The following is a 12,912-nucleotide window of genomic DNA, read 5'->3' on the forward strand; positions in this document are numbered from 1 at the left end:
ATTTGTGTTATTGTTTAATTTCGTTTTGATTGAAAGGGCGCCAAAATTTACTCCTAGCTGAACTTTGCTGCGAGATTCGAAGATTCGGTTTGTTTCTGTGGGAGGAGGTCTCGAAACTGATTGTGATAATGGTTGAGAAAATAGCAACAAGTCGGGTTTTATTTACGTTGGAGATTGTGTTTGTAAATTTTGCGTTAAAAAAATTATACATTTCTGAGAAAAAAATTGGACTTTGAACAGCAAATTAAAAACACGAAAAAAACTCAGACTGTGTTTGGATAATTTTTGTTTTTAATATTTTTGAAGTGTCCAGGTGTAACGTTTTGAATTTTTGACTTTTTTTTCAAACGTTAAGGTAATAATTTAAGGTCTCTAAGTTAACGAACTAAAATGTTTGCAACTAATTCAAAAGCTTAATATTGAATTTTTGTAAATTTATCAGAATTTTGGCTTAAGACGTGAACGTTGAAACAGATTTTCAGATAATAAATTAACAAAAAAAGATATTTTAAAAATTAAAGCTTCTAAAGCCAATTACATTATTTATCTTATTTATGGAACTAATAAATTGCCATTGTTCTTTGATACATTTTTTTCAAATTTTGACTTTTTCCTCTTTCCTTCAAAACGTCTTGAACTGTCAGGACACTCAGAATTTCATTCACAATTTAAAAAAAAAAACTCTTAGTTGAAATACTTGAAAAACTATTGAAGGAAAAAATTCTACATTTTTTATTTAAGGATTTTGAGATATTTAAATAAATTTCTCAAGATTTTAAAAGAAACAAAAAAAAGGTGAACAGTGAGATACAATCTTAAGAATATCTAGAATCCAAATCAAAATGTCAAGGAGCCAAAGTTCTACATTTAATAATAGAAAGTTTTGACGTATTTAGATAAAACTGTCAAAATTCTAAAAAATATATAAAAGTTAAAAGTTATAAAACAAAACTGTAACATTAAGGGACCAAAGTTCAGCATCTTGATTTAAAAAAAAATATTGAAAATCAAAACAGAATTTTAAATATCTGGGGATCCCAAATAAAAACCTCAAGGGACCAAAGTTCTACATTTTTGAATCAAAAATGTCTGGGGTCTAAAATTCTACATTTTTTATTTAAGGATTTTGAGACATTTAAATAAAATTCTCAGGATTTTAAAAGAAACGAAAAAAAAAGGTGAACAGTGAGATACAATCTTAAGAATATCCAGAATCCAAATCAAAATGTCAAGGAGCCAAAGTTCTATATTTAATAATAAAAAATTTTGACATATTTACATAAAATTGTCAAAAGTCTAAAAAATATATAAAAGTTAAATGTTATAAAACAAAACTGTAACCTTAGGGGACCAAAGTTCAGCATCTTGATTTAAAAAAAAATATTGAAAACCAAGACAGAATTTTAAATATCTGGGAATCCCAAATAAAAATCTCAAGGGACCAAAGTTCTACATTTTTGAATCAAAAATGTCTGGGGTTTAAAATTCTACATTTTTTATTTAAGGATTTTGAGACATTTAAATAAAATTCTGAGGATTTTAAAAGAAACGAAAAAAAAAGGTGAACAGTGAGATACAATCTTAAGAATATCCAGAATCCAAATCAAAATGTCAAGGAGCCAAAGTTCTATATTTAATAATAAAAAATTTTGACATATTTAGATAAAATTGTCAAAAGTCTAAAAAATATATAAAAGTTAAATGTTATAAAACAAAACTGTAACCTTAAGGGTCCAAAGTTTAGCATCTTGATTTAAAAAAAATATTGAAAATAATCAAGACAGAATTTTAAATATCTGGGGATCCCAAATAAAAATCTCAAGGGACCAAAGTTCTACATTTTTGAATCAAAAATGTCTGGGGTTTAAAATTCTACAATTTTTATTTAAGGATTTTGAGATATTTAAATAAAATTCTCAAGATTTTAAAAGAAACGAAAAAAAGGTGAACAGTGAGATACAATCTTAAGAATATCCAGAATCCAAATCAAAATGTCAAGGAGCCAAAGTTCTACATTTAATAATAAAAAATTTTGACATATTTAGATAAAATTGTCAAAATTCTAAAAAATATACAAAAGTTAAAAGTTATAAAACAAAACTGTAACCTTAAGGGTCCAAAGTTTAGCATCTTGATTTAAAAAAAATATTGAAAATAATCAAGACAGAATTTTAAATATCTGGGGATCCCAAACAAAAATCTCAAGGGACCAAAGTTCTACATTTTTGAATCAAAAATGTCTGGGGTTTAAAATTCTACATTTTTTATTTAAGGATTTTGAGACATTTAAATAAAATTCTCAGGATTTTAAAAGAAACGAAAAAAAAAGGTGAACAGTGAGATACAATCTTAAGAACATCCAGAATCCAAATCAAAATGTCAAGGAGCCAATGTTCTACATTTATTAATAAAAAATTTGACGTATTTAGATAAAATTGTCAAAATTCTAAAAAATATATAAAAGTTAAAAGTTATAAAACAAAACTGTAACCTTAAGGGACCAAAGTTCAGCATCTTGATTTAAAAAAAAATATTGAAAATCAAGACAGAATTTTAAATATCTGGGAATCCCAAATAAAAATCTCAAGGGACCAAAGTTCTACATTTTTGATTCAAAAATGTCTAGGGTTTAAAATTCTACAATTTTTATTTAAGGATTTTGAGATATTTAAATAAAATTCTCAAGATTTTAAAAGAAACCAAAAAAAAGGTGAACAGTGAGATACAGTCTAAAGAATATCCAGAATCCAAATCAAAATGTCAAGGAGCCAAAGTTCTACATTTAATAATAAAAAATTTTGACATATTTAGATAAAATTGTCAAAATTCTAAAAAATATATAAAAGTTAAAAGTTATGAAACAAAACTGTAACCTTAAGGGTCTAAAGTTTAGCATCTTGATTTAAAAAAAATATTGAAAATCAAGACAGAATTTTAAATATCTGGAGATCACAAATAAAAATCTCAAGGGACCAAAGTTCTACATTTTTGAATCAAAAATGTCTGGGGTTTAAAATTCTACATTTTTTATTTAAGGATTTTGAGACATTTAAAAAAAAATCTCAGGATTTTAAAAGAAACGAAAAAAAAAGGTGAACAGTGAGATACAATCTTAAGAATATCCAGAATCCAAATCAAAATGTCAAGGAGCCAAAGTTCTATATTTAATAATAAAAAATTTTGACATATTTAGATAAAATTGTCAAAAGTCTAAAAAATATATAAAAGTTAAATGTTATAAAACAAAACTGTAACCTTAGGGGACCAAAGTTCAGCATCTTGATTAAAAAAAAAATATTGAAAACCAAGACAGAATTTTAAATATCTGGGAATCCCAAATAAAAATCTCAAGGGACCAAAGTTCTACATTTTTGAATCAAAAATGTCTAGGGTTTAGAATTCTACAATTTTTATTTAAGGATTTTGAGATATTTAAATAAAATTCTCAAGATTTTAAAAGAAACGAAAAAAAGGTGAACAGTGAGATACAATCTTAAGAATATCCAGAATCCAAATCAAAATGTCAAGGAGCCAAAGTTCTACATTTAATAATAAAAAATTTTGACATATTTAGATAAAATTGTCAAAATTCTAAAAAATATATAAAAGTTAAAAGTTATGAAACAAAACTGTAACCTTAAGGGTCCAAAGTTTAGCATCTTGATTTAAAAAAAAATATTGAAAATCAAGACAGAATTTTAAATATCTGGGGATCCCAAATAAAAATCTCAAGGGCCCAAAGTTCTACATTTTTTAATCAAAACATGTCTAGTGTTTAAAATTCTACATTTTTTATTTAAGGATTTTGAGATATTGAAATAAAATTCTCAAGATTTTAAAAGAAACGGAAAAAAGGTGAACAGTGAGATACAATCTTAAGAATATCCAGAATCCAAATCAAAATGTCAAGGAGCCAAAGTTCTACATTTATTAATAAAAAATTTTGACATATTTAGATAAAATTGTCAAAATTCTAAAAAATATACAAAAGTTAAAAGTTATAAAATAAAACTGTAACATTAAGGAACCAAAGTTCAGCATCTTGATTAAAAAAAAAATATTGAGAATCAAGACAGAAATTTAAATATCTGGGGATCCCAAATAAAAATTTCAAGGGACCAAAGTTCTACATTTTTGAATAAAAAATGTCTAGGGTTTAAAATTCTACATTTTTTATTTAAGGATTTTTAGATATTTAAATAAAATTCTCAAGATTTTAAAAGAAACGGAAAAAAGGTGAACAGTGAGATACAATCTTAAGAATATCCAGAATCCAAATCAAAATGTCAAGGAGCCAAAGTTCTATATTTAATAATAAAAAATTTTGACATATTTAGATAAAATTGTCAAAAGTCTAAAAAATATATAAAAGTTAAATGTTATAAAACAAAACTGTAACCTTAGGGGACCAAAGTTCAGCATCTTGATTAAAAAGAAAATATTGAAAACCAAGACAGAATTTTAAATATCTGGGAATCCCAAATAAAAATCTCAAGGGACCAAAGTTCTACATTTTTGAATCAAAAATGTCTAGGGTTTAGAATTCTACAATTTTTATTTAAGGATTTTGAGACATTTAAATAAAATTCTCAGGATTTTAAAAGAAACGAAAAAAAAGGTGAACAGTGAGATACAATCTTAAGAATATCCAGAATCCAAATCAAAATGTCAAGGAGCCAAAGTTCTATATTTAATAATAAAAAATTTTGACATATTTAGATAAAATTGTCAAAAGTCTAAAAAATATATAAAAGTTAAATGTTATAAAACAAAACTGTAACCTTAGGGGACCAAAGTTCAGCATCTTGATTTAAAAAAAATATTGAAAATCAAGACAGAATTTTAAATATCTGGGAATCCCAAATAAAAATCTCAAGTTACCAAAGTTCTACATTTTTGAATAAAAAATGTCTAGGGTTTAAAATTCTACATTTTTTATTTAAGGATTTTAATCGTAATCTTAAGGGACCAAAGTTTAGCATAAATTTGAACATTGAGACACATCCTGAAGAATGTCGAGAAACCAAACAAAATCTCAACCGGCCAAAATTTTACAATTTTTAATAAAAAATTTTGACAAATTTAGATAAAATTGTCAAGATTTTAAGAAATACACCAAAAGTTAAAAAAAGTTATGAAACAAAATTGTAATCTTAGGGGACCAAAGTTCAGAATTTTGAATTTAAAAATAGAGTTGAATATTAAAACACAATCATAAGAATCTCGAGAACCCAAATCAAAATCTCAAAAGAGCAAAGTTCTAAATTTTTTGTTTAAAAATGCTGACATATTTAAATAAAATTGCCAAAGTTCTTAAAAAAAGGAACATTGAGAAACAATCTTAATGTATTGTAAAACAAAATCGTAATCTTAAGGGACCAAAATTTAGCATAAATTTGAACATTGAGACACATCCCCAAGAATGTCGAGAACCCAAAAAAATCTCAAGCGGCCAAAATTCCACATTTTTTTGTAAAAAATTTTGACAAATTTAGATAAAATTGTCAGGATTCTAAAGAATAGACCAAAAGTTAAAAACAGTTATGAAACAAAATTGTAATCTTAGGGGACCAAAGTTCAGAATTTTGAATTTAAAAATAGAGTTGAATATTAAGACACAATCATAAGAATCTCGAGAACCCAAATCAAAATCTCAAAAGAGCAAAGTTCTAAATTTTTTGTTTAAAAATGCTGACTTATTTAAATAGAATTGCCAAAGTTCTCAAAAAAGGAGCATTGAGATACAATCTTAATGTATCATAAAACAAAATCGTAATCTTGAGGGACCAAAGTTTAGATTAAATTTGAACATTGAGACACATCCCCAAGAATGTCGAGAACCCAAAAAAATCTCAAGCGGTCAAAATTCCACATTTTTTTATAAAAAATTTTGACAAATTTAGATAAAATTGTCAGGATTCTAAGGAATACACCAAAAGTTAAAAAAATTTATGAAACAAAATTGTAATCTTAGGGGACCAAAGTTCAGAATTTTGAATTTAAAAATAGAGTTGAATATTAAGACACAATCATAAGAATCTCGAGAACCAAAATCAAAATCTCAAAAGAGCAAAGTTCTAAATTTTTTGTTTAAAAATGCTGACTTATTTAAATAGAATTGCCAAAGTTCTCAAAAAAGGAGCATTGAGATACAATCTTAATGTATCATAAAACAAAATCGTAATCTTAAGGGACCAAAGTTTAGATTAAATTTGAACATTGAGACACATCCCCAAGAATGTCGAGAACCCAAAAAAATCTCAAGCGGTCAAAATTCCACATTTTTTTATAAAAAATTTTGACAAATTTAGATAAAATTGTCAGGATTCTAAGGAATACACCAAAAGTTAAAAAAAGTTATGAAACAAAATTGTAATCTTAGGGGACCAAAGTTCAGAATTTTGAATTTAAAAATAGAGTTGAATATTAAGACACAATCATAAGAATCTCGAGAACCCAAATCAAAATCTCAAAAGAGCAAGGTTCTAAATGTTTTGTTTAAAAATGCTGACTTATTTAAATAGAATTGCCAAAGTTCTCAAAAAAGGAGCATTGAGATACAATCTTAGTGTATCATAAAACAAAATTGTAATCTTAAGGGACCAAAGTTTAGCTTAAATTTGAACATTGAGACACATCCCCAAGAATGTCGAGAACCCAAAAACAATCTCAAGCGGCCAAAATTCTACATTTTTTAATAAATAATTTTGACAAATTTAGATAAAATCTTCAAGATTCTAAAAAATACACAAAAAGTTAAAAGTTGTAAAACAAAATTTTAGTCTTAGGAGAACAAACTTCAGCATTTTGAATAAAAAAAAAGTTGAACATTAAGACACAATTTTAAGAATCCTGAGAACCCAAATAGAAATCTCAAGGGACCAAAGTTATACATTTTTGAATTAAGAATTTGAAGGTTTCAAAATTCTACATTTTTTAATTAAAAATTTTGACATATTTAAATAAAGTTGTCAAGATTCTAAAAAATATATTAAAAAAGGACCAAAATTCAGACTTTGTACAGATTGAAGAGCACCATTAATTATTAAAAAGAATCGAAGTTTAAGTAAGGATAATTACTTGAGCTTTCGACATTCTATGTACGAAAAGTTAAAAATTAAAAAGGATTTTGAGAAGACGTCATCAATGTTTTGGAGAGAATGCAGAAATATTGCTTAAAAGTGTAGTTAAATTTTCAAAGTAACTGGTTAGGTAGTTTTAGAATTTTTAATAAAATCCCATTTTATTCGTATGAAACACCTACAAAACATGGAATTCTAGAGTTTAGTCCACCATCTCTCCAAAATTAAAAAATAAATACCTCGTCACCCAGTCTATCAAACCCTTAACCTTCAAACACCCTGTATACCCACATTCTAAATTTAGCCCCACATTCCACCGAAACTAGGTTAATTTTTTCCCCCACAAAAAAACTCCAATCCAGCAAAAATAACTCGCCTTGAGGGTTCCAAATTACCCCCCGCTGTCCCGCCGGATCCGGAATTTCTTCGGCGCCTCGCCCGCCGGCCACCTAGTCCGTCCCTGCCGGCCACATGCCCGGAATTTTTCCGCGCTTCTTCCCTTAGCAACCGTCTTTTTTATCGGCTCTCGACATAACTCGAGAAATTAAGTCAAGGCCGGCGTGCGGGGGTAGGCCATTAGGAAAATGCCCCCGCCGGCGACCCTGATTTACGGCCGCCAGATCCGAAGGGTTGCTCGAGCGGACTCAGGTACGGCCGACCACGTGGCGAAAGCGGGCCAACGAAGCTGCTGGCGTCAAAGTGAGTAATAGAGTGGGCTCATATCTTGGTCAGTGGTGACCTTGGTGGCGGCCCCGACTGACCCAAACACTGACCCCTCCATGCAATTGCAAGTAATTGCACTTGAACGTGATCTACGGTTCTACACCCCACACGGCACAAGAGGTGCAAGCGAGAGGTGGGGGCATGCGGTGCGTCACCGCGGCGACGGTGACGTAGCCCGGGTGCATTCGGATCGGCGCGATTTTTGTTTGTTTTTTAATAAAAATTAATTTAACTGATGATAATAATATAATTGTGTTTAAGGATCACAGTCGCATTTACCAAGAATAAACACAGATTATCGTGACTTTAAAAAGAGGCTATGCATTAAAAAAATCACTGATATCGGGCGAAAAAAAGACTCGTTTCTTGAAATTTCTTTTTAATTTTGTTTCTAATCTTTTTGTCTCCTATTTTTAGAATAATCAGAAAATCGTTAAGATAGGACAGTGTTACATCTCAGTTGAACCGTAGCGGTATAAAACTTCTGTTCACATATGTTAACACAAAATTTCGTCAGCAAAAAACTTATTTAGATTTTGACATTTCTGATTCTATTAAAATTGACTTTTGCATTAAAATGACGGATTTTAAAATTTATAATAAAAAAAACAGATATTAAGTATATTTTTTTTATTCTTTACGAAAATTCAGGTCAAGGTTTTAAGACAAATCTCTTGACAATTTCCAAATCGACGGATTTTTTATAACTGATGTTTTTATGAAAACATGGCAAAATTCTAAGAAAAAAAGATTAAGAAATTTGGAAAGAAAAAATGTTCTTAGGAAAAATTTAATATCTAGTCGTTGTTTTGATAAAAAAACAGAATTTTGACATTTTTCCCTATTTATATACTATTGATAGGTGAAGCTTAAAACATGACAAAATTGTAAGAGAAACAAAGACAAGAAAGTTGGAAATACAATTTTTGATAAAAAACAAAATGATACTAATTTCGAAATTGTCGGATTTTTAATAAATGACGTTTTATAGAAACATGACAAGATTGTAAGAAAAAATGCGAAGAAATTTTGAAAAAAAAAATTGATCTTGGAAAAAATCTGCAGCTGATGTATAGAAAATGAAGAATATTTATAATTTGATAAAAAATAAAATCTTGACAATTTCCAAATCATCCGATTTTTTTTATAAATGATGTTTTTATGAAAACATGGCATGATTCTAAGAAAAAATGATAAAGAAATTTGGAAAAAAAATCTGTTCTTAGGAAAAATTTAATATCTAGTCGTTACATAAGATTTTTTGTTTTGATAAAAAGCAGAATTTTGACATTTTCCCCTATTTTTAAACTATTGATAGGTGAAGCTTAAAACATGACAAAATTGTGAGAGAAACAAGGACAAGAAAGTTGGAAAATACAATTTTTGATAAAAAACAAAATGATACGAATTTCGCAATTGGTGGATTTTTAATAAATGACGTGTTATAGAAACATGAGACAAGATTGTAAGAAAAAATGCGAAGAAATTTTGAAAAAAAAATTGATCTTGGAAAAAATCTGCAGCTGATGTATAGAAAATGAAAAATATTTATAGATTGATAAAAAATAAAATCTTGGCAATTTCCAAATCGTCGGATTTTTTATAACTGATGTTTTTATGGAAACATGGCAAAATTCTAAAAAAAAAAGATAAAGAAATTTGGAAAAAAAATCTGTTTTTAGGGAAAATTTAATATCTAGTCGTTACACAGGATTTTCTCGTTTTGATAAAAAACAGAATTTTCATATTTTTCCCTATTTTTATACTATTGGTAGGTGAAGCTTAAAACATGACAAAGTTGTAAGAGAAACAAAGACGAGAAAGTTGGAAATTCAATTTTTGATAAAACCCAAAATGATACTAATTTCGAAATTGTCGGATTTTTAATAAATGACGTTTTATAGAAACATGACAAGATTGTAAGAAAAAATGCGAAGAAATTTTGAAAAAAAAATTGATCTTGGAAAAAATCTGCAGCTGATATATAGAAAATGAAAAATATTTACAATTTGACAAAAAATAAAATGTTGACAATTTCCAAATCGTCGGAAACAGAATTTTGACATTTTTCCCTATTTTTATACCATTGATAGGTGAAGCTTAAAACATGACAAAATTGTGAGAGAAACAAGGACGAGAAAGTTGGAAAATACAATTTTTGATAAAAAACAAAATGATACGAATTTCGAAATTGGTGGATTTTTAATAAATGACGTGTTATAGAAACATGACAAGATTGTAAGAAAAAATGCGAAGAAATTTTGAAAAAAAAAATTGATCTTGGAAAAAATCTGCAGCTGATGTATAGAAAATGAAGAATATTTATTAGTTTGATAAAAAATAAAATCTTGGCAATTTCCAAATCGTTGGATTTTTTATAACTGATGTTTTTATGAAAACATGGCAAAATTCTAAGAAAAAAAGATAAAGAAATTTGGAAAAAAAATCTGTTTATAGGGAAAATTTAATATCTAGCCGTTACACAGGATTTTCTCGTTTTGATAAAAAACAGAATTTTGACATTTTTCCCTATTTTTATACTATTGATAGGTGAAGCTTAAAACATGACAAAGTTGTAAGAGAAACAAAGACGAGAAAGTTGGAAATTCAATTTTTGATAAAACCCAAAATGATACTAATTTCGAAATTGTCGGATTTTTAATAAATGACGTTTTATAGAAACATGACAAGATTGTAAGAAAAAATGCGAAGAAATTTTGAAAAAAAAATTGATCTTGGAAAAAATCTGCAGCTGATATATAGAAAATGAAAAATATTTACAATTTGACAAAAAATAAAATGTTGACAATTTCCAAATCGTCGGAAACAGAATTTTGACATTTTTCCCTATTTTTATACCATTGATAGGTGAAGCTTAAAACATGACAAAATTGTGAGAGAAACAAGGACGAGAAAGTTGGAAAATACAATTTTTGATAAAAAACAAAATGATACGAATTTCGAAATTGGTGGATTTTTAATAAATGACGTGTTATAGAAACATGACAAGATTGTAAGAAAAAATGCGAAGAAATTTTGAAAAAAAAAATTGATCTTGGAAAAAATCTGCAGCTGATGTATAGAAAATGAAGAATATTTATTAGTTTGATAAAAAATAAAATCTTGGCAATTTCCAAATCGTTGGATTTTTTATAACTGATGTTTTTATGAAAACATGGCAAAATTCTAAGAAAAAAAGATAAAGAAATTTGGAAAAAAAATCTGTTTATAGGGAAAATTTAATATCTAGCCGTTACACAGGATTTTCTCGTTTTGATAAAAAACAGAATTTTGACATTTTTCCCTATTTTTATACTATTGATAGGTGAAGCTTAAAACATGACAAAGTTGTAAGAGAAACAAAGACGAGAAAGTTGGAAATTCAATTTTTGATAAAACCCAAAATGATACTAATTTCGAAATTGTCGGATTTTTAATAAATGACGTTTTATAGAAGCATGACAAGATTGTAAGAAAAAATGCGAAGAAATTTTGAAAAAAAAATTGATCTTGGAAAAAATCTGCAGCTGATATATAGAAAATGAAAAATATTTACAATTTGACAAAAAATAAAATGTTGACAATTTCCAAATCGTCGGAAACAGAATTTTGACATTTTTCCCTATTTTTATACCATTGATAGGTGAAGCTTAAAACATGACAAAATTGTGAGAGAAACAAGGACGAGAAAGTTGGAAAATACAATTTTTGATAAAAAACAAAATGATACGAATTTCGAAATTGGTGGATTTTTAATAAATGACGTGTTATAGAAACATGACAAGATTGTAAGAAAAAATGCGAAGAAATTTTGAAAAAAAAAATTGATCTTGGAAAAAATCTGCAGCTGATGTATAGAAAATGAAGAATATTTATTAGTTTGATAAAAAATAAAATTTTGACAATTTCCAAATCGTCCGATTTTTTTTATAAATGATGTTTTTATGAAAACATGGCAAGATTCTAAAAAAAAAAGATAAAGAAATTTGGAAAAAAAAATCTGTTTATAGGAAAAATTTAATATCTAGTATAGGATTTTCTTGTTTTGATAAAAAACAGAATTTTGACATGTTTCCTTATTTTTATACTATTGATAGGTGACGCTTAAAACATGACAAAATTGTAAGAGAAACAAGGTCAAGAAAGTTGGAAAATACAATTTTTGATAAAAAACAAAATGATACTAATTTCGAAATTGTCGGATTTTTTATAAATGACGTGAAGTTTTATAGAAACATGACAAGATTATAAGAAAAAATGCGAAGAAATTTTGAAAAATGATGTATAGAAAATGAAGAATATTTATAGTTTGATAAAAAACAGAATATTGATAATTTCTAATTCGTAGAATTTTTAATAAATGATTTTTTTGTGAAAATAGAGCACGCTTGACTTTGATCAATAATGAATTTCACATTTTTGATTAAAATTAAAAACAAAATCATACCAACTTCAAAATCGTCAGTTTTTCAACAAGTGACGTTTACATAGAAACAGCACACGATTCTAAGAAAAAAGGTGAGGAAATTTTGAAAAAAAAACTTCTTGGGAAAAATATGAAACTGAATGGAAATGTAAAGTATCCATATTTTGATAAAAAACAAAATCTTGTCAATTGCCAATTCGTGGGATTTTTAATAAATGATTTTTTTTGTAAAAATAGGACAAAATTCTACGAAAAAAAGGTAAAGAAATTTAGAAAAAAATTCGTACTTGGGAAAAATCTGAAACCTTATCTGAGTATAGGATTTCCTTCTTTGATATAAAACGAAACATTGACATTTTCTCAGCCTTTCGATTAAATAGGTGAAGCTTAAAACATGTCAAGATTTTAAGAGAAAGAAAGGACCAAGAAAGCTGGAAAATACAATTCTTGATTTTTATCAAAAATGAATTTCACATTTTTGATAAAAAGGAAAAATCATGCCAACTTCGAAATCGTCAGTTTTTAAATAAGTGACGTTTATATAGAAACATGACACGATACTAAGAAAAAAGGTGAGGAAATTTTGAAAAAAAACTTCTTGAGAAAAATATGAAACTGAATGGAAATGTAAAATATATATATTTTGATATAAAACAAAATCTTGTCAATTGTTAATTCGTG

The 12,912-nt window shown here is 27.1% G+C and overlaps 1 protein-coding gene across 1 annotated transcript in view; it reads right to left on the reverse strand.

The window, feature by feature from the left end:
- Positions 1-12,912, reverse strand: part of LOC135136800 (growth/differentiation factor 8) — a 58,517-nt gene that overhangs the window by 13,174 nt on the left and 32,431 nt on the right. The gene's annotated exons all lie outside the window — the stretch shown is intronic.

The sequence above is a fragment of the Zophobas morio genome, unplaced genomic scaffold, assembly GCF_036711695.1.
Source record: "Zophobas morio isolate AGI-343-1 ecotype UQ-CSIRO unplaced genomic scaffold, CSIRO_AGI_Zmor_V1 ptg000027l, whole genome shotgun sequence".
Classification (NCBI taxonomy): Eukaryota; Metazoa; Arthropoda; class Insecta; order Coleoptera; family Tenebrionidae; genus Zophobas; species Zophobas morio.